Here is a 20,009-nt window from a genome sequence, read left to right on the forward strand (position 1 = left end):
CTAACCAGTTAATAGCAGTTCTTTAATCCAGATGCCCATGCCAAAATCCTTGGAGTAATCCTGGAGTCCTCTCTTTCTTCATATCCAACACCCAATTCATCAAGAAATCCTTTCACTCTGCCTGTAAAATAGATCCAGAATTCAGCTACTTCTCATACTTACACTGTTACCACCTGTGTCCAAACCACCACATCTCTCACCTGGATTATTGCAATAGTCCCATTACTGGCCTCCTGCTCCTACACAGACTCCTTACCTTCTATTCTCAGTACAGGAGCTGCCAGAGTAATTATAAAATAAAATTTAAATGTTGAAATATATGAATAGCCAATTTCCAAGAGAGTAAATTTATCTGTCCAGTACACATATGAAATATGTTCAACCTTATTAAATGAATATGCAACCAAAATGATGATACTCTCCAATTGGCTCCACAAGAAGTAAAAATACCTGGTAATACGAAGTGTGATTCTTAAGGAAATGAAGCTGTTAAATACCCTGATTGAGTGTGTGCACTGGTCCAATTATTTTGGAGAATAATTTGCAATATCCACTAAAGCTGAAAATATATGTATTGTAGGTCCATTTTTAGAAATATACCTAGAGAAACTCTGACATTTGCACACAAAATTGTGGGCAAGCATATTCATTGCAGCTTTGCTTTTGATTGCAAAAAATAATGAGAAAGAATTTAAATGTACATCAACAATAGAATGTAAATTGTGATATATGCATTATATAATATCATTAAATTCATCATAAAAACATACTTTTGAATTTCTAAAAAAAATAATATACAAAGCCATATATTGAATAGGATATTAATTACACTAATTATTATAATAATACAAAATTTCATTTATAACTATAAGCAAATCTACTAAAAATGTAAGACACATACATGGAAAAAAATACATATGCTTTATAGTAGATGACAAAAATGGCTACAATTTCCTCCTCTCTTAGAAATCCACTCTCTCTTACAATACAACTTTACCATTCCTTCTACCAAGAAGCAAAGTCTACTTTCCCATCTCTTGAATCTGGTATCTTTGACACTCATTCTCGCCAACAGAATGCAGTGGAAGAGATGTTTTGCCAGAAGCCCTATATACTTCCATTCTCCCTCTTAGAACCCTCCTACTACATTGTGAATAAGCCTGGGCTAGCCTGTTGAGTGATGAGCAACCCATGGCCCAGTCAACCTCATTGCCCCAAGCTACAATCAGCTAACTACCAGACACATGATTCAGCCCATACGTAAGATAAGCCAGCACCCAGCTGACCTGCCAACTGACCACAGACACATCAACAAATCCACCTAAGATCAGCATAGCCTATTTCCTGTTAGTAGAACCCTCTATTGGACATGTACAGTCATGATCAATAATAAGTGGTTGTTGTTGTTTTAAGTTACTACATATTTGGGGTGATTTTCTAACACATAAGTAGATAAGTGATGCATAAACCATTTTGAAAACAATGACCATTTAAGGAGAGAGGGAAGGGAGGAGTATCAAGGGGAGGGAGGCACCTTCACTTTTTACATTCACCAGTAATTTTTTAAGGATTTTATGTCCTCAAATCTTGTGTTAAATCTGGATCATAGCAACCTGGGAATCCATTATATTATTTTCAGAATTACTCTGAATATTTGAAATGTTGTCTAATTTGTTTAAAGAAGCATGCTACCATTCTTTCCATTTTTGTCATATTCATACAAATACGGTAGAAGTAGACATAACTAAAAGACTTCCTTCATCATTTGGATCTCATGTAGTCTGGCTACACAGAAACTATGAAATATTAGACCTTGACTTATGTAACTGACCTCATGAACCACAGTGACTCAGAGTGACCAAATATTATGGCCACACCTCATTCTGTGGTAGCACATAAACAAGAGTGAGAGAAAAATATCAAACCTTCAATTAATCAAGACTCAAGAAACAAATTTTCTTTCATGAAAAAAATCTATTTTTAGAAGAAAACAAAAACAAGCTGTAATCAAAGCTATTCTTTGACTCTCAGGTTAAGTCCTAGGGTCAGCAATGAGTCAAGCTAATCTGCTCAGCCTATATAAATAAAAGCCTAATATGCTAAGTGTCTGGTCATCCGTTTAACCCAGGGGTCCTCAAACTACGGCCCATGGGCCACATGCGGCCCGCCGAAAACATTTATCCGGCCCACTGGGTGTTTTTGCCGCTGCTGCCTGTTGCTTAGCAGCCGACTCATCCCGGGCCCGCAGTGCACATGTGTGGAATGTGCGCTGCACTCTCTGACTCCCCTCTTTCTCTCTGTCTCTAGACTCCTCCTTTCAGTCTCGGGTATGATCGGACGAGTCATGAGCTTGCCTGTGCAGAGCCTGCTGCTGCCTGAGGACCAAGGTAAGAAGAAGTTAGGATTTATTTTTTTTTGAAATTACGAGGTCTTTTTTTTTTTTTTTTTTATTTTGCAGTTAGTAGGGCCTTTTATTTTGAAGTTAGGAGAGCCTTTTTTTTTAAGTTTTGTTTTTTTACTTCAAAATAAGATATGTGCAGTGTGCATAGAAATTTGTTCATAGTTTTTTTTAAACTATAGTGCGGCCCTCCAATGGTCTGAGGGACAGTGAACTGGCCCCCTGTTTAAAAAGTTTGAGGACACTTAGCATATTAAGGCGTAATATACTAATGATATGCTAAGGCTGCTCAATCACTCACTATGATGTGCACTGAACACCAGGGGGCAGATGCTCCGACCAGTAGGTTAGCTTGCTGCTGGAGTCCCACGGACTGAGACTGAGCCAGACGGGTTGGACACCCCCTGGAGCCCCGCCACCCGCAGTCTCTCCCCAGCAGGCCAACCTCCCACGTCCCTTCCTGGCCTTAATCATGCACTGGTGGGGTCCCTCGGCCTGTGACCTCTTGCAATCAGGGCTGACAGACCTCACCCCCCCTCCCGAGTGCACAAATTTCGTGCACTGTGCCTCTAGTGTTCAATATTAAGGTAGGAGAGTGGATGTACACTTTTGAGAAATATTTCCTTTTTAAAAAAGTTTTTCAATAAATTTTATTTACAACAACAAGATATACAAATAGGCCAAATAACACTCAAGCCTGAAAAGGACTGCAATCTTTTTAAAGAATTTAATAGTCCAAAAAGACTAATACTTATTGCTGATTCACTCACAAGATTAACCCTCTTTAAGCAGCAGCATAATCCCTAGCAAACATCTTTTCGCCACCTTTTATGGGTACTAGTGATTCACTGAGCAAGGAGCCACAGCCCTGCCCTCTAGGAGCTTATAGTGTAGCTGGAGAAAAATGCAGCATCCAGAACAAACACAAAGTCCACACATCCATCACAACAAAAGTGAATACTGGCGTAAGTCATCAAATGTTTTAACAAATGAGACATAGGAATATCTGAGTAAATATACACACTACATTAAGTTTCAACCTGATATCTAAATATTTTTTAAAAGGTTGTGTTTTTTTGTTTGTTTAGTCATGTTCCAACTGAATTGATTTAAAAGAGGAAAACATAATTCTAAAACAAATGTACCATCAAGTTTACTGTTCATGTTCTAGAATTTCTCCATGGTTCTGTGTCCAGATGTCAATTCAGTAGTTTTTTGTTTTTGTTTTGTTTTGTTTTTGTTAATATATTTTTATTGATTTCAGAGAGGGAGAGAGAGATAGAAACATCAATATTGAGAGAGAAATCATTGATCGGCTGTCTCCTGCATGCCCCCCGACTGGGGATCAAGCCCACAACCTGGACATGTGCCCTGATCAGGAATCAAACTGTGACCTCCTGTTTTAACAGGTTGACGCTCAACCACTGAGTCACACCAGCCGGGCTCAAATTCAGTAATTTTGATGTATAAACTCAGACAGAGAGTATACCACTACCCACCCTACCTCAAGATCCATACTGATAAAATCATCCAGGTTCATTTTGGAATCTCCCAGTTTCAATGCAAGGATATGATAGAGGAGGCTCTCTCCAGTTCCCACTGGAATCTTTCATGTGAGGTCGGTCAGAAGCAAAGTTTTTCAAATAAGAATCTGTGCCATAAACTTTAAAAAGAGGCACTTAGGGGAGAACCAAGATGGCAGTGTAAGGTACAGACCTGTGCGTGCTGCCTCCCACTACAACATCGAGACTACCAACTATAAGACAAACAGCTGTCATTCAGAACCATGGGAAAGCTGGCCCAGTGGAAGCTCTACAACTGGAAGGAAAGAAAGAAGAGCATTGAGACTGAGTGGGTTGTACAGAAGCTCTAAGAACGGAGGTACGGAGTCGGTGCCAGGCAGGCTGCAACTGGATGCGCGGGGTTTTTTTCAATCGGAAGGGGCCGCAGACTCTCGAGTCCACTGAGCTTGTTTGGGGCAGGATTCTGAGGTCCCAGACCCCTACAGGGAGAGGCGGGAGGGCCTTGCAATGGGCTGGAGAGTGAGAGTGGCTGTGTCACGGAACTGCTCGCAGGCACTCAGGGACGCGAGACATGGAGTCGCCATTGCCCTTTGCTCCACCCTGGTGATTCCGGGGGACCCTACCCTACTCAATTTACATCCCCACCCAAAGGAAGCACCGGTGCTTTTGCAGCCCAGCCCAGCAGAATGCAGATTTCAACTCCTCGCATACATAAGGGACACACTCAAGAAGCAGAATCAGGTTTGGAGGAAGCCGGAGCCGCTGCTGGGCCAGCGACATGGAACCGCTGTACCAGCAAACGCACAGGCAGGTCCACCAGAACCAGCCTCACAAGGGGCGCTGGGAGACGGCAGACAGGCAGTCTGTGCACTTGGTAGAAAACGAAATCCAAGCAAGCATACCAGATATTCAGCCACCAGGAACGCCTGGAGATTTTGTCCAGCAAGGAGCCGCCCAACAAAGGACAGAATGCCAAACTTCGTGTAGCTGAGATGGCCCCGTGAGGCTGGGACGGCCTCCGTGAGGCTGGGAAATTCCTATTGCCTAGTGATGTCATAGTGTAATTCTATTCCACTTTCATTTTTGTTAAATCCTCACCCAAGGATATTTTTCCACGGGAAGGAGCCTGCAACCAAAGTACATGCACTTGACCAGAATCGAACCTGGGATCTTTTGGTCCGCAGGCCAGTACTCTATCCACTGAGCCAAACCATCTAGGGCTCTACTCCATTTTAAAATAAATTTAGTGCGGCCTAAATGTACAGTGTTTATATAAAGTCCACAGTACTGTACAATATTGTCCTAGGCCTTCACATTCATTTACCACTCACTCTCTGACTTAGAGCAACTTCCACTCCTGGAAGCTCCATTCATGGTAAGTGCCCTATACCTTGGTTGCAGGCTTGATCCCCAGTGGGGGACGTGCAGGAGGCAGCTGATCCATGTTTCTCTCTCTTCAATGTTCCTAACTCTCTATCCCTCTCCCTTCCTCTCTGTAAAAAGTCAATAAAAATATATTTAAAAAAAATTAATGATAGAGCAATGGCAAACACACACACAGAGGATAAAACAGGAAAATGAAAAAAGAATTTGTAGTGTTAAGAAAACTGAGCGGCAAAACCACACCACTGAGAGCACTCTCCATCCTGGGAGCACAGCTGCAACTCTCTCTTCCTCCTTCTCCTTCCTCCAGCCAGAACTCAACTACTGACCCCACTGGTGTAACACCTGGTGCTGTCCCCACTGCCTACAGCACTATGGTGCCGTGACTTGGGTTGTGACTCAGATTGTGTGGCAGGATTCCAGAGAAGCCCACCCAGGACCGACTTGCAAAACCAAACCAGGGCTATGTACCAGCAGGGACCCATTATGTCCCACCAGCTCCTCGCTTTGCATCAGGTAGACTTGGGTGAGTTTTTCTTGGAATTCCAGACCTCTTTGTTTGAAGAAAGCACATTCTAACCTGGCTGGGAGTTGTATGCCATCCCCTGGAATCTGGACCTGGGAGTCTACCTTGGAATATGGTCCCTTCTCATCCAAGAACTGCCTATTATCATGGAAAGATTAACAACCTTGCTGTGGAAACAATGGAGTCCCCACTCTGTCCTTTGCAAATCCCCAACCCACCCTGCCTGTAATCTGTAACCATTATATCCATTCTTACTCTTTTTTGCCTACTTCCCCATCTCTTTAATACCCATTTTTTCATACTGATTCTTATTCCTTTTGCCTACTTCCCTGGGTAAGTTTTGTCCTTCTGCCCAACATAAGCAACTGGCTTATGGTGTATGTGAGGGGCAGAGCAGATTCCCATGGATTACCTGCTGTTTTCCCATACTGCCAGCATTATTGGAATAAATACTCACCCACACTACTGGACTAGCGAGTCTACAAACTATGATCCCTGAAACAAATTCAGGACACCACCTACTTTTATAAAACTTTATTGGAACACAGTCACATATATTTGTTTATGTATTATATGTGGTTGTTTCTGCACTGCAATAGCAGAGTTGAGTAGCTGCAATAGAACCCATAAGGCTCACAAAGTCCCAAATATTTATTTACCAAGGGGTTCTTTACAGAAAAAGTCTGCCAATACCTGCCCTAGAGAATTAATGCATCATAAACAAGCCAGCCCTCCAGTCGTGAGCAACTCTACCCCACCTCTGTGCTGTTGCTTTCTGGTGCACCCTGAAATTAAATGTGCACGAGTGTAACACAGTGTGAGTCGGTGAGTCACATTGTGGCCCTTCCAATCAGGCTCCTGACAACTACCACATTATTACATACCTTGAAAAAGGTATGCTTTTCATCCTCAGTGTAAGCCAAGCACCTTTGATAATATATAAGAACAACTAACATTTACTTAGTTCTGTATGTTAGGTCTACTGTGCTTTTATAAGAATACAGTCATGTCCCGCATAATGACACTTGGGTCAACAATGGACCCCATATACATCAGAGGTACATAAGAATATAATGGAGCTGGGAAATTCCTATTGCCTAGTGATGTCATAGTGTAATTCTACTCCACTTTCATTTTTGTTAAACCCCTACCCAAGGATATTTTTCCATTTATTTATTTTAGAGAGTGGCAAAGAGAGGGAAAACCAGAGAGAAACACATCAATTGGTTGCCTCGTGCACGCACCCCAACCAGGGCCTGGGCCAGAAAGGAGCCTGCAACCAAAGTACATGCCCTTGACCAGAATCAAACCTGGGATCTTTTGGTCCGCCGGCCAATGCTCTATCCACTGAGCCAAACCATCTAGGGCTCTACTCCATTTTAAAATGAATTTAGTGCAGCCTAAATGTACAGTGTTTATAAAGTCCACAGTACTGCACAGTATTGTCCTAGGCCTTCACATTCACTTACCACTCACTCCCACCCGCAGTCTCTCCCCAGCAGGCCACTCCTGGAAGCTCCACTCCTGGAAGCTCCATTCATGGTAAGTGCCCTATATAAGAGTATAATTTTTTATCTTATTCCATATTTTACTGTATCTTTTCTCTGATTAGATATGTCTAGATTCACAGATACTTACTACTATGTTACAATTGCCTATAGTATTCAGTACAGGAACATGCTGTACAGGTTTTTAATTGAGCAGTAGGCTATACCATGTAACATAGGTGTATAGTAGTGTTAACATAAAAAACCATTGAAACCTGTAAAGAATTTCTGTGAGTTTATTTGAGCCAAACTGTCAACCTATGCTGGGAAGCAGAACCTCAATGAATTGAGATAATGCTCTGGAGAATGGTGGGTTACATCTGAATTTATACATTGCAATCAAAGGAATGGGAGGAAGGTAGGTTACATGAAATCCATTGGTGATAGACAGAGAGGTGGGAGAAAGCAAAGTGGGGAAATCCCTGGGAATGGATAAAAAGTAAAATGATAGACACATACTTCGGTGGGTGCAGGAAAGATTAACATGATAATGAAGGAATTTGTGGTATCTGTCCTGGCGCCCAGCACATTAGGTTGTGCCCTAAGGGGTCCAGAAAAAGGGAAGTTACAAGTTACCCAGACATTTCAAAGGGTATGTTATTACAGATGCAAAAAGACAGACAGGCTCAGTTAAGGTAAAGGTTGACCTTGTCAGTGAAGATGCCGGCTTCGGAGGTGACTACCCACCATAACTGCTTTTACTTAAAGTTTAATTTCAGACCATCCTTTGTGGTTACTTTAGGTCTCTGAGTTTGCAAGACTGCCATGCAGGCCTCCGCTGAGCTTGTCAGGTTAGCATGTGGCCCCTTTCGCCCACAGTAGGCTATACTATCTAGATTTGTGTAAGCGCACAATTGCCTAACAACACATTTCTTAGAATGTATCTCCGTCACTGACACATGAATGTACGGAAACAATGGTAAAGCTGGCATACAAATAAAGTTTAGGCCACATTAGCTCAGTGAACAATACTTCACTATTGTATAATAATCCTCCTTTACAGATCAATCTAAAAAATGAGACAATAAGGAGAAAAATCGGTCTCAAAGTTTACAATGCTGTGTTCTACCTCTATAAACATGTTTTATTGGAAGTGTCTTTGTGGTAAGCATTTTAGAGATTTGTTTACTTTATTAGTTTTCAGGGGGAAAAAATCAGGCTATAAATAACCCTGGTGATTGAAGATTTATAACTCTTTCAAAAGATGACAAAGTGGAGTGCAAAATTATAGTTCCTGCTTTGACCTTGGCTAGGAATAAATAGAAAGTACATTTTAATCTCATTAGCCATTGGGTCGGAATTTACAACTTTGAGGAAAATATCCCACTGGACTAGCCTGTTACTGACTCCTCAAAGCCCTAAAAAAAGGTTCCACAGCTCCCTTGGGTGTTTTATTATCATCATTATTATTATTATCATCATCATCATCAAGCAGATCTTAACATTTTTCTCATTTGAAAATAATTACACAGTCTAATACAGAAAGAATTTTTGTTCAGAAGTATAATTTCTCAAAATGTACATACCTCATTGTAATATGGTCACTATTTTGTCTATTCTCTGTGACCACTAACTACATTTCAATTTTAATGGCATTCAAGCACCCAAGACATGTTAGAACATGCTTAGATATTGTAAGCTAATCAAACATTTTAGCATTTATTCTCCGAATATTTACCTAAGCCAGATCACGTTCTCCAGACACTGTGTGAGGTGCTGGAGACTGATAAATGAGCCCCAGGATTTTTGGAATTTAAAGTCATGACTGCAGATGAGCTCTTCCACGATGGACATGCAAAAGAGAGTTGGAGGAAAACGTGTCTTCTCATGTGCAAACTCCAATCACTTGGTGCTTGCCTGAAGCATTTTTGAGAATTCTAGGATAGCATGGAGGATAACAGAAAATTGCCCAAATCAATTAGCAATGTCTGCAGTGGGCAGGTGTGATTTGGTTCATAGGTTATATTCATGATTTCTGGCAGCATTAAAAGAAAAGGGACCAAGTGTGGAATACCGGATGTCAATATTTAATGCATGGGTGAAGGAAGGGGCAGAGCAGCAGAAAACTACTCAATGGCAACATCAAGAAACTAAAAAGAAGAGTTCCCAGGAGGAAGCAGGCAATAGTATCAAATGTCATATTCCTTGAAAAAGGAAGTTTGGAAAGTTGTAACTCATTGGTGATTTCCCTGAAAGCAGTTTCAGTAGAGTGGTGGAGCAGACACCTAAGTACAGAGACTAAAGAAGTGATGCAATTTGCATTTCTAGAAGCCGAAGATTCCTCACACTTTACACTATTCCTTAATACAGAATAAAGTATATTTGGCTTGGGGGTTATTTCTTTGTTCACAATTACGTACCCAGAAAGTGCAACTTCTATCTAGACAGTGCTTTTCTGGTATGTCCAAATTTCATTATACCATTTTTCCTCTATAAACACATATAATTCTCTTATTAGAGCCTGTCTTATTTTTCTTTTTTAAAATATATTTTTATTGATTTCAGAGAGCATGGGAGAGAGAAAGAGAGATAGAAACATCAATGATGAGAGAGAATCATTGATGGGCTGCCTCCTGTACACCCTCTACTGGGGATCGAGCTTGCAACCTGGGCATGTGCCCTTGACCGAAATTGAATCCAGGACCCTTCAGTCTGCAGGCCAACGCTATCTACTGAGCAAAACTAGCTAGGGCGTGTCTTATTATTCTGATGCTACATTCATACACTTACTTTGCCTTTTTGCTAAATTTTTTATTTTTATTTTTGCTAAATAGCATCTTCTGTTTCAATGATATAAAATATGCTATTACTACACAATATTTACAGCTCCCAGGATATCAAATTATCATTCAGAATGGCTCTCTTTAACTAAAGTTCAATAACGAGTTTTGGGTCTTCAGTATCTAATCTATTAATTAATATCTTAGGTTTTTAAAGGTTTTTTTAGAATATATAAAGATCCTAATTTGGTTCCAGAACTTCTATGTTATTAATTCACTACGGAATACTTCATCTATGTCACATTGCAGTGAAAAGTGAGAAATAAATGTAATTTCTCAATGTAAATATTAACTAAAATTGGAGATGATTCTATACTCAATTTCCAAGAGTCACAATGCCAAAGATAGAATAGGATGAGGACAGCCAGTTCCAAGAGCACATCCATGGCCAACTTGCCACACCTCACAGGTGAGAACCTGGAAAGACCAGTTTCCTCACACATCAAGGCATGTTCTAGGGAAAGGACTGAACACAATGTTTCAGATTAATCTTTTATCCATCTGAACCATAAAAGTAAATCAAGAGTCAGAGGAATAGGAAGAAGCTGAGTTGGGGAGATATAAACCATGAGCAAATGCTGAGAGTTGTGCCCTAGAGTCTACTAGTAGAATCTACTTTGGCGCTGATAAAAATGATCTTTCACATCTAAAAAATGAGGGACTAGAGCCCTAGCCAGTTTGGCTCAGTGGATAGAGTGTTGGCCCATGGACTGAAGGGTCCCGGGCTCAATTCCGATCACTTGGTTTGCAGGCTTGATCCCCTCCCAGCTCTGGTCAGGTGCGTGTGTGAGGCAACCAATCAGTGTCTCTCTCACATTGATGTTTCTGTCTCTTTGTCTCTCCCCCTCCCTTCCACTTTCTTTAAAAGTCTATGGAAAAATATCCTCTGCTGAGGAGTAACAAGAAAACAAAATAAATAAATGAAAATGAGGGCATAGAGTTAGAAGGTCTCTAAGGTTCTTTCCTGTTCTAACACCCCATGCCACCATGAGTCCAGTGACAGGAAGACAGAATAAGATACCGAGAGAAATTAAAACATAGAAAATCAGCTTCAAACTCAGGCAATAGGAGAAGAGCCTGTTTTAAAGATCAGACTTGTACTTAGGACACTGAAGGGAAACTAGCATGCAAATTCACCCAGAAACAAAACTATGGGCATTTTTTAAGCTCCAGGCCTGTTCTGAAGGTAAATTACAATCAGCTAAATGTGCCTGTGTATTTAAATCATCCTTGCATAGGTAAGGAAGAAGGAAATGCCAAGCATGAGTCACTAAGTGGGTGATCTAAACTATGTCAATAGCTGGTGTAATAACAAAATATTGTTATTAAATACTGGGATAAGATGTATGTCACAACATAAAAATCAGGATCAAAGCTTTGTTGTGGCGCATACAGACCCACAACTTATTACTTCGATGATCACATCTGATTGCATTAGCAATATAGTTTCCTTTTATTTTTATGTCTAGTAAATATTAAGCCTTCATTTTGGGGTCAGTTCTTAAATTGATACCAGTCTGAAACAGCAAAATGTTCCATTTTGTCACGCTAGTCATCATTCATTCTCTAACTGAATGTGAAAAGATACTTCTCTCTTAACTTCATTCTCAATAACCAGTATAGGGTTAATCATATAAAAAATGAACGGTCAAATCACTTGTTTGTTTTTAGAATCACCAAGTGAAATCCAATTCTGAGCAGGTGTATCAAGTTGCCGTTGGCATTTACCAAAATGTTGAAAGAGCACCTCACCATGTTTGCCATTTAAATTAAGTAATAATCATTTATTCGATTTTTCACTATGTGTCAATTGTACCCAAGTATTTTACATAAACTATCTCATTTAATCCTCAAAATGATTTAGGGGGCAAATATCATTACCCTCATTTTACAGATGAGGGAGTGAAAGCTTAACGAAATGAAATGTCAAAGTGGCAACGTCAGGCTTTGAATTCACTTCTGCAATCCCTATGGGAGTGCAAGTGTGACAGATGGAAGCTGAGCAGTGGTTGAATTCAGGAGAATAAGAACTTGCTTATTCTAGTAAAATCAGAAGTGACATTCTACTTACCTGGTGATGCTCTGGAATATCCATCAAGCCCTCAGTAAGTGCATAGTGACTGACAGCTGATGGATGAAGCCTGGAATTGAACAGGATAATTAGCTAAGATGAGGAGAGTTTGGTTGTGAGAGCAATTGTGTTAGGTAGGCATAAACGCTGTTATTACCGTTGTTTTGCAAAGGAGCAATCAGAAGCTCAGTGAGTAAATAATTTACTGAAAGTCACCCAGCCTGAAGGAAAAAAGCACATACACACATATAGGTCCTCCAAAACCAAACCCAGTGTTCTTTCCACAGTGCCACACAACCCCGAAAGAGTCTGCTCCGTGTAATTCAGTGAAGGCCATTTATCTGTTTTCTTCATTATTTGGGTTCTTACTAACTTACCGAGACTATCTTGGACTTTCCTCCAACCTTAAATGCTCTGTTCATAATGTATATTCTATATATTAATATTTGTGACCTTGACATGGTCTTGAACTAGATGTAGCACTGCTCTACTGCCTGGAGGAGATGAACTGGACCCTCCTACCCGTAAAACCTGGAAATAAGAACGTGTTTACCCATGATGAGGTAGTGATGTTATCAGTGCTTCAATATGACAGGAGATGGTCACTCAGAGTGAGCAATTGGAGCCTAGACCTGGCATTTGGAAAGAACTCTGTAAATATTTGCTTAGAGAGTGATTTCATCATCACAACCACAGTGAAGACTTTTGGTTTAGCCAGCGGACTCTAGGTTAGGTAGGGAGTATAAATCCCAAGGGTATATCATATGACCCACATGGAAAGGAAGTATTAAAATGTGTACATAACATTTCCATCTCCTCTTCTTAAATTTTCTACTTTGTTTTATAATATATATGATATCGTGTAGTGGTACCTATGATTTATGAATAAATGTATAAATATAAGGACACAAATATTAGTATTATACAACAGGGATGAATAATAAGAATTTTTTAATTCTAGTTAAGATCAATTTAGCTGCCTTGCCCACAGTGAGCCCCATAAGGGCTCCAAAACACCGATGTAGTGGGTCTCAAACTTTAGTGGGCATGAGAATCATTTGGGTGGATTGTTAAAAATACAGATTACAGGGTTCCATCGCCAGATATACTGACTCAGTAGACCTGTGGCAGGATCCATGAATCTGTTTTTTAACAACCAGGTAATTCTGCTATAAGTGATCTTAGGAGAAATACGACCTCACAAGGCTGCAGTGGACTGAGGAGTCTCCCCCTCCTCCCACCATCGCCTTTCAGATGCCTCAATGTCGTTTTGAGAACCAATGGAACAAGGGTTAAGTAGGAATAAGTGCATCTTGGTTCTGAGTTTAATGCCTTAAATAAATATAATGATGATGATAAAATCAGCTACCACTTAGTATACATTATTTCTAATCATGACAAAAATCCTACAAGGTGGCTACCATCAGCCTCCTTTGGCCGAGGAGGAAATGGACCTTCATGGAGGCTTAATAAGCAAGTTCCCTGAGAGTTTCCATTACACTTATTCTAAAAGTGTTGAGGCTGCAAAGAAGAAGCTTTCTATACAATTTCCCAGCAACCCATTGTCCCATGTATGGGAGAATTACGTTTATGATCTGGATCCCACTTCTGCATTCAGATTCAACTTAAAGGCTGCTGAGAATCAAATTTCGTTGTTCACAATGAGCTTGGAAAGCCCAGAGATGGCTTATCTTTTCTCTACTGTAATAACCTACCCACAGTAAAGGTTAAAGGTAACTCTTTAAAATGAAAATACTCTGGCCCACCTGGTGTGGATCAGTGGTTGAGCACTGATCTATGAACCAGAAGGTCACGGTTCAATGCACATGCCTGGGTTGCAAGTTTCATTGTCAGTAGGGGGCATGCAGGAGGCAGCCAATCAATGATTCTCTCTCATTGCTGATGTTTCTGTATCTTTCTCCTCCTCCCTTCCTCTCTGAAATCAATAAAAATAAAACAAAATAAAAATACTCTGAAATATATATGTAGAATTTCACTCATTGTACCCTCAAGCACCATCTTTAAAATGAAAGGTTTGAGCTAAACACTTGCACAAATTTATCTATTCCCAAATATTAAAAAGGATAATTTACCACTACTTTCAGCAATGTATAACAGTAGTTTACTTAAAAGGCACCTCCCGTCTTCAACTCTCACCTTCTACATCTTCCAATGTGGACTCATTTGCTTCCCATATTAAAGCAAGTGAGTCACCCTTGGGAAGTCCATACTATCCCCAACTATAATGCTGCTTAGGAGCATGAAGAAATGGAGCAATTTAGTGGCACATGGCTCTGGAAATCTCAAATATCCAATTCTGAAAGCCATGTTAATCACAGTCACACCTTCTCTCTTGGATTGCTCACTTTGAAGGAAACTAGATGACTTGTGAAGACACTCAAGCAGGCCCACAGTCAGGTTAAAGGCAAAATGTAAGGAACTGAGGCCTCCAGGCAACAGCCATGTGAATGAGCCACCTTCAGCCAATGACACACCATCTTGAAAGGTGGGCCCTTGAGCCCCAGTGAAGCTGTGAGATGACTGCAGCCATGGCTGACACTTCCACCTCCTGAGAAACTCTAATCCAGAATCATCCAGCCAAGCCACTCCCAGACTCCTGACCCTCAGAAATTATGTGAGATAATAAATGTTTGTTGATTTAAGCTTAAACACACACACACGCACGCACATACACACGTACAGCAGCAACAACACTCTTCGGAAACACTCTCTTTTGCCTCTGAAATAGAATGCCAAAACTACCCCGTGAGAGATTTGTCCTAGAGGGAGTCTGGCCTGAACAGCAAAACACTGTTTTATGATGTGTTTTATTGACTCCTATTCCTAGATCAACCCTCAAATGGTTATCAAGAATAAACATAACTCTCCCTTCTTGCTGGTAAGTGCTGGAGAAGCTGTGAGTCTGGATGTTAATCATAAACTCTGTTAATTGTTGGCCTCTCATATCAGATGAATCTGACCCTGAACTATTCACCGAGCTTATGTTTACCCCCGTAAGTGGCCTAGAACTACATGCAGTCACCCACAATAAAGTCAGCATGAACACTGATCTCCAGCCTCTTGGAGCTTCTTAGGGTCTGCAAGGAACCTAGGTTGGCCTGTGGTCTGCTGGTGTGACAGTCATGCTATTAAGTCATTGTTTCTATTCTACTCTGTTACGATCCCTAGGAATTTACATAAACAGGTGAGGAGATGAATCATATATTTCATTTTTGGGTCAAAAGGAAGTAAGGAGAAGTCTAATTATTCAAACAAGGAATCTGTTTGTTTTGAACCTTAATGGTACCTCTGTGTGACTGTAAATATGACCAGTAGGTCCTTTGGCTTGTGCAGAATGCCACAATAATAAGATAAAAATCAGCCTTGTTTTTAGTTGTTCCATACGAACCTGGTGGTACACCCTCACCACAAAGTTCATTCTCTGACTTCAAAGAGAATTCTGTTGTGATGCATTTAGAACTAAAGAATGAAGTGAAATCTATGCCAATATATAATGATGGGTGTAAAGACTTTTTAAAAAAACTTCCTTGCCTATGTTTTTCAAATCATGGGTTTTTCGTTTGAAACGGGTTCTGCCCACAGGAAATGGCCCAGATACAACCAATTAGCCTTTTTGATATAGGATGCTCCTTTTTCAGCTTCAATGTCCTTCGTTTTATGTATTTGCATTGTTTCAATAATATGAGCATTCAGTGACTCATCATCATTTAATTTCATAAACAAAGGGCAGAGAGTGAAATAACTTATTTTTAGATTTTAATGATTATTTTTCTTGGTGCCATAAAAATGTAATTGATAGAAATGTGTTGGGGTCCAACTCCAGCAGGTCCAGGGGTTCCCAAAGGTGTGGACGGAGTCAGCGAAGAAGGAAGGACATGGAGACAGCGTTCAGTTGATCAGCATGGTTGGGTTCTCTCGCCTGGTTCTATCCAGGATCTCCAGCCAGGTTCTGTGTTTTGTTGTCTTGTTACATCTTTGGGAACCCCTGGACCTGCTGGGGTTGGACCCCAACAGAAATGCATCTTAGAGGAGCTGAGTTGCCTTCCCTTATCACCCTACTGGCCCCCCACCGGACTCCAAACAGGACCAAGTTGAACCATTCTGTCATTAGCTAGCTATGGAACAGTGGACCTCAATTTGCCCAATTTTATATTGAAAGATGCAAACTCATGGTGTTTAAATTCCCTTCCCCTGGCAATATTCTATAAACCTAAAATCTTTCTTTTTAAAGAAAAAGCTTGTGGAAAAACTAACCCTTATAGTTATAGCTACAAAACTTAAGTAGAATAAAAATAGTCTGGTCCAAGACATTTCCAGATAACCTTTCAACATTTCCTTCAATTGTCTGCATCCTTTCAGAGCACTCGGCATCTTCCTTTTGCCCTCTGGGTCTCCCATTGTCCAAGGAAGGGCTCTCTCCCCAGTGTGTTCCTTGGATGAACAAATTTGAGGATGGGCAGCTGGAAGAGTGAACCCTACGGCACTGCAACCAATCTGATAGTAGCTTCTAACCTGGCTGCAGCCATCAGAAATGGACGGTGGAGAGAGCAGAAGTGAAGAATTGAACATGCTCTGGTCCGTGTATACAGTCCTCTGTTAATCAATATCCTCTCCTCCTCTGAAAATGGGACAGTGTGAACCCTATTCCGGTTTGCTGTCCTATTCATCAAAGGTTAAACACTGACCACCTACAGACTTCCTTCAACTTTTACAGATGTTTTCTTTACCTTCCACATTCTAGAAGGACTCACTGTCCCAGTCGACCGAGGGCTCCCCTTATTTTAGCATCAGAAGACCCCGGTGCCAGGAAACTCCTCAGTCCCAGACAAAATTGGATGAGTAGTTACCCTATTAAAAAAATATATATTGGCCCAAGAGTTTGTTTGGTTTTGAATTTTTAATCAGCTGCTAGATTTAAATATCAGATTTCTGGCTTCGCTTTAGAAAATAAAATATCTGGCACCATTTGACCCTCTTTCATGGCCACAGTCAGCAGGAGCTGAGTAACTGCTACCCCAGTAAACAAGTCATGTTATTAACAGGGTCCCCAGGCCTTGCCACGGGAGGCTGCACACCAGCTAGTCATCACTACCCTAGGGCTGTTTTGTGTTTTGTTTTGGTGGTGTCATGGAAAGTGAAATGTTCCCTAGAGCTAAGTCTTTATCAGAAGAGACAAAAATGAACAATCACCCCATAGGAGCAAACATATTTCAGCGAAGAATATCCCTGCCTGTTAATAGACCTGGTGGTACACGGCCTAGTGGCCCCTCTAACACCGACGTCCTGACATAGGTAATGGGTTCTGTCACCAGTAGCTGATGGCAGTGGGGGTGAGTACCTTGGCTCAGGAATTAGTGTCGGTCAGGGTGCTCAGGGTGCTAACAGCCCAGACACATGATTAAACCATGTCTTAAACACTAGGATCTTGCTGACAGGAACTCAATTTCTGCCATTGCTTCTGCCTCGTGTGAAAAACCGATAAACCTTATTTTTTTCACTAGGGATTTCTTGAGTTTCAGCCTCTCTAATTAACTTCTGTGCTTCATTTATCTTGAAGTCATCCAGGACTCTAAGCAAACACACACAACCTAGGGCTGGTAAATCTTTAATATTCTTTCACATGGGGTTATTTATAAAATGGTCATCTCCTACATTAAAAAAGGGGGGGGGGGATCTTTCCATTCTTGTCTGTGTTTGCAGGAAGTTAATCTCCATTCATAACTTTCTGCAAACACAGATAACCTGGAGGGAACAGAGATTCTCAGCTTCATACAGGCAGCGATGGTGCCCTAATTTTTGCTCATCATTTTAATCCCAGCAAACAGCACATGCTTGGCCCATAGTAAGCATGTGAGAGCATTCACTGAATAAATTAATGAATGTGTGAGTGAATAAATAAATGTTGCAGAAGAAGGAGTAAGCTTTGAAGTTGAAAGGATAAGGGGTCCTAATTTCTAACACTAGCTCTGCCCCTTCCTAGCTACATATCTTTGAACCTTGGTGTTCACACTGGCATAACAGAAGTAATGTCTATGCCTCATAGGGGAGTTCTGAAGATTAAATGAGAGAATGTTCAAGTCCTAGCACAGGGAAAGTACTCAAAAAAGAGCAGCTATTTAAAAAGTCCTTTGGCCCTCAATGGGTAGCTCAGTTGGTTAGAGCATTGTCCCTATACACCAAGGTGGTGGGTTCAATCACTGGTCAGGGCACATACAAGAAGCAACCAATGGCCCACCCAGTGTGGCTCCGTGGTTGAGTGTTAACCTATGAACCAGGAGGTCACGGTTTGATTCCAGGTCAGGGCACATGCCCGGGTTGTGGGCTCGATCCCTGGTGTTGGATGTGCAGGAGGTAGCAGACCAATGATTCCCTCTCATCATTGATGTTTCTATCTCTCCCTTCCTCTCTGAAATCAATAAAAATATATTTTAAAAAAAAAGAAGCAACCAATGAATGCATAAAGAAGTGGAATAATCTCTTTCTTTCTCTCTCTCTCCCTCCCTCCCTCCCTTCCTCTTCTTCCTCTCTCTCTCAATAATAATAAATCCTTCCCAAGGGAAACTGGGGAGAAAGAATGGGAGAAATTCTTAAGCTATCTTTTAGTGTGAAAATACTTTAAAGGAAGAATTTAACAGTTGTGGAGTTTTTAAGTCTCCTAAATTTGATAATAATCAGTCTTAAAAGCACATTCTAAAATTTAGTTTAGTTTTTTTAATCTCTATACTTTTAGTTGAGCAAGGATTCCCCAATTATCATTTCATATCAGTTCTATTTGAAGTTAGAATTCAAGTGTGTAAAACAGAGAAATCAACAGCTATAATTGCAATGAGCCTTTTAAATATTAAAAAGCATGCAGATGTAAAGTTAAGAATAAAAACTTTATGGATTTTATCCTTCCAATAAAATGAATTTAGTAAAATATATATATATATATATATGTATATATATATATACATATATATATATACACACACACACACACACACCATTATGTGATCTGATATAATGTATACAGTTTATTTTATGGAAAGAAATAGATTCATTCAAATAAATAAGCCTTTATGGATTTCAAATAATAAAAATGAAATCAAGTAATGGATTCTCTTTTGGCCAATCCAAAAATTCTCAATCGGATAGTCTGTGCAAGTTAAGCCTTTCCTAGGGACCGGACTTTAATAACCGCGCCCCTCTGTTGGAACTAAATGCACAAGGCCAGCTATGGAAAACAGTGCCCAGGCTGCCCAAGCTCACTTTTCTTGTAGAGCTATAAGGCCTGAACAGTCCCACGCCCCAGGAGATCTCAGATCATGGCTGTATTGAGTTGGTTGGTCTGAGAATGATATTTCAGGAATGGTGATGCTTTGCAGTCACAGATATGCTATCACATCTTTAGGGAAAAGTAATCATCATGAAATTGTCTGTACGCTACCACTCAGGACTATGCACAAGAGACTCTTGACTATTTGACTTGTTTTTAACGTGACTTTATTAGCTGGCAGGTATGAACTTGAAGATTCATTTACCTTTTTAAAAAAATATATTTTTGTTGATTTCAGAGAGGAAGGGAGAGGGAGAGAGAGAGAGAGAGAGAGAAACATCAATGATGAAAGAGAATCATTGATCGGCTACCTCCAGCATGCCCCAAACGGGGGATCATGCCTGCAACCCAAGAATTGAACCATGACCTTCTGGTTCGTAGGTCAATGCTCAACTACTGAGCAATACCAGCTGGGCTACCTTTCTTCCTTTCTTTTCTTTTC

At 40.6% G+C, this 20,009-nt stretch overlaps 1 long non-coding RNA gene across 2 annotated transcripts in view; it reads right to left on the minus strand.

Annotated features, from left to right (window-relative positions):
• Positions 1–20,009, minus strand: part of LOC102752415 — a 148,760-nt gene that overhangs the window by 95,360 nt on the left and 33,391 nt on the right. For both annotated transcript variants that reach the window (XR_436144.2, XR_001515384.1), the window contains exon 2: positions 12,229–12,298. This is a non-coding gene — a long non-coding RNA (uncharacterized LOC102752415). The remainder of the gene's footprint in view (positions 1–12,228; positions 12,299–20,009) is intronic.

This window comes from Myotis davidii, unplaced genomic scaffold (assembly GCF_000327345.1).
Source record: "Myotis davidii unplaced genomic scaffold, ASM32734v1 scaffold362, whole genome shotgun sequence".
NCBI classification, from domain to species: domain Eukaryota; kingdom Metazoa; phylum Chordata; class Mammalia; order Chiroptera; family Vespertilionidae; genus Myotis; species Myotis davidii.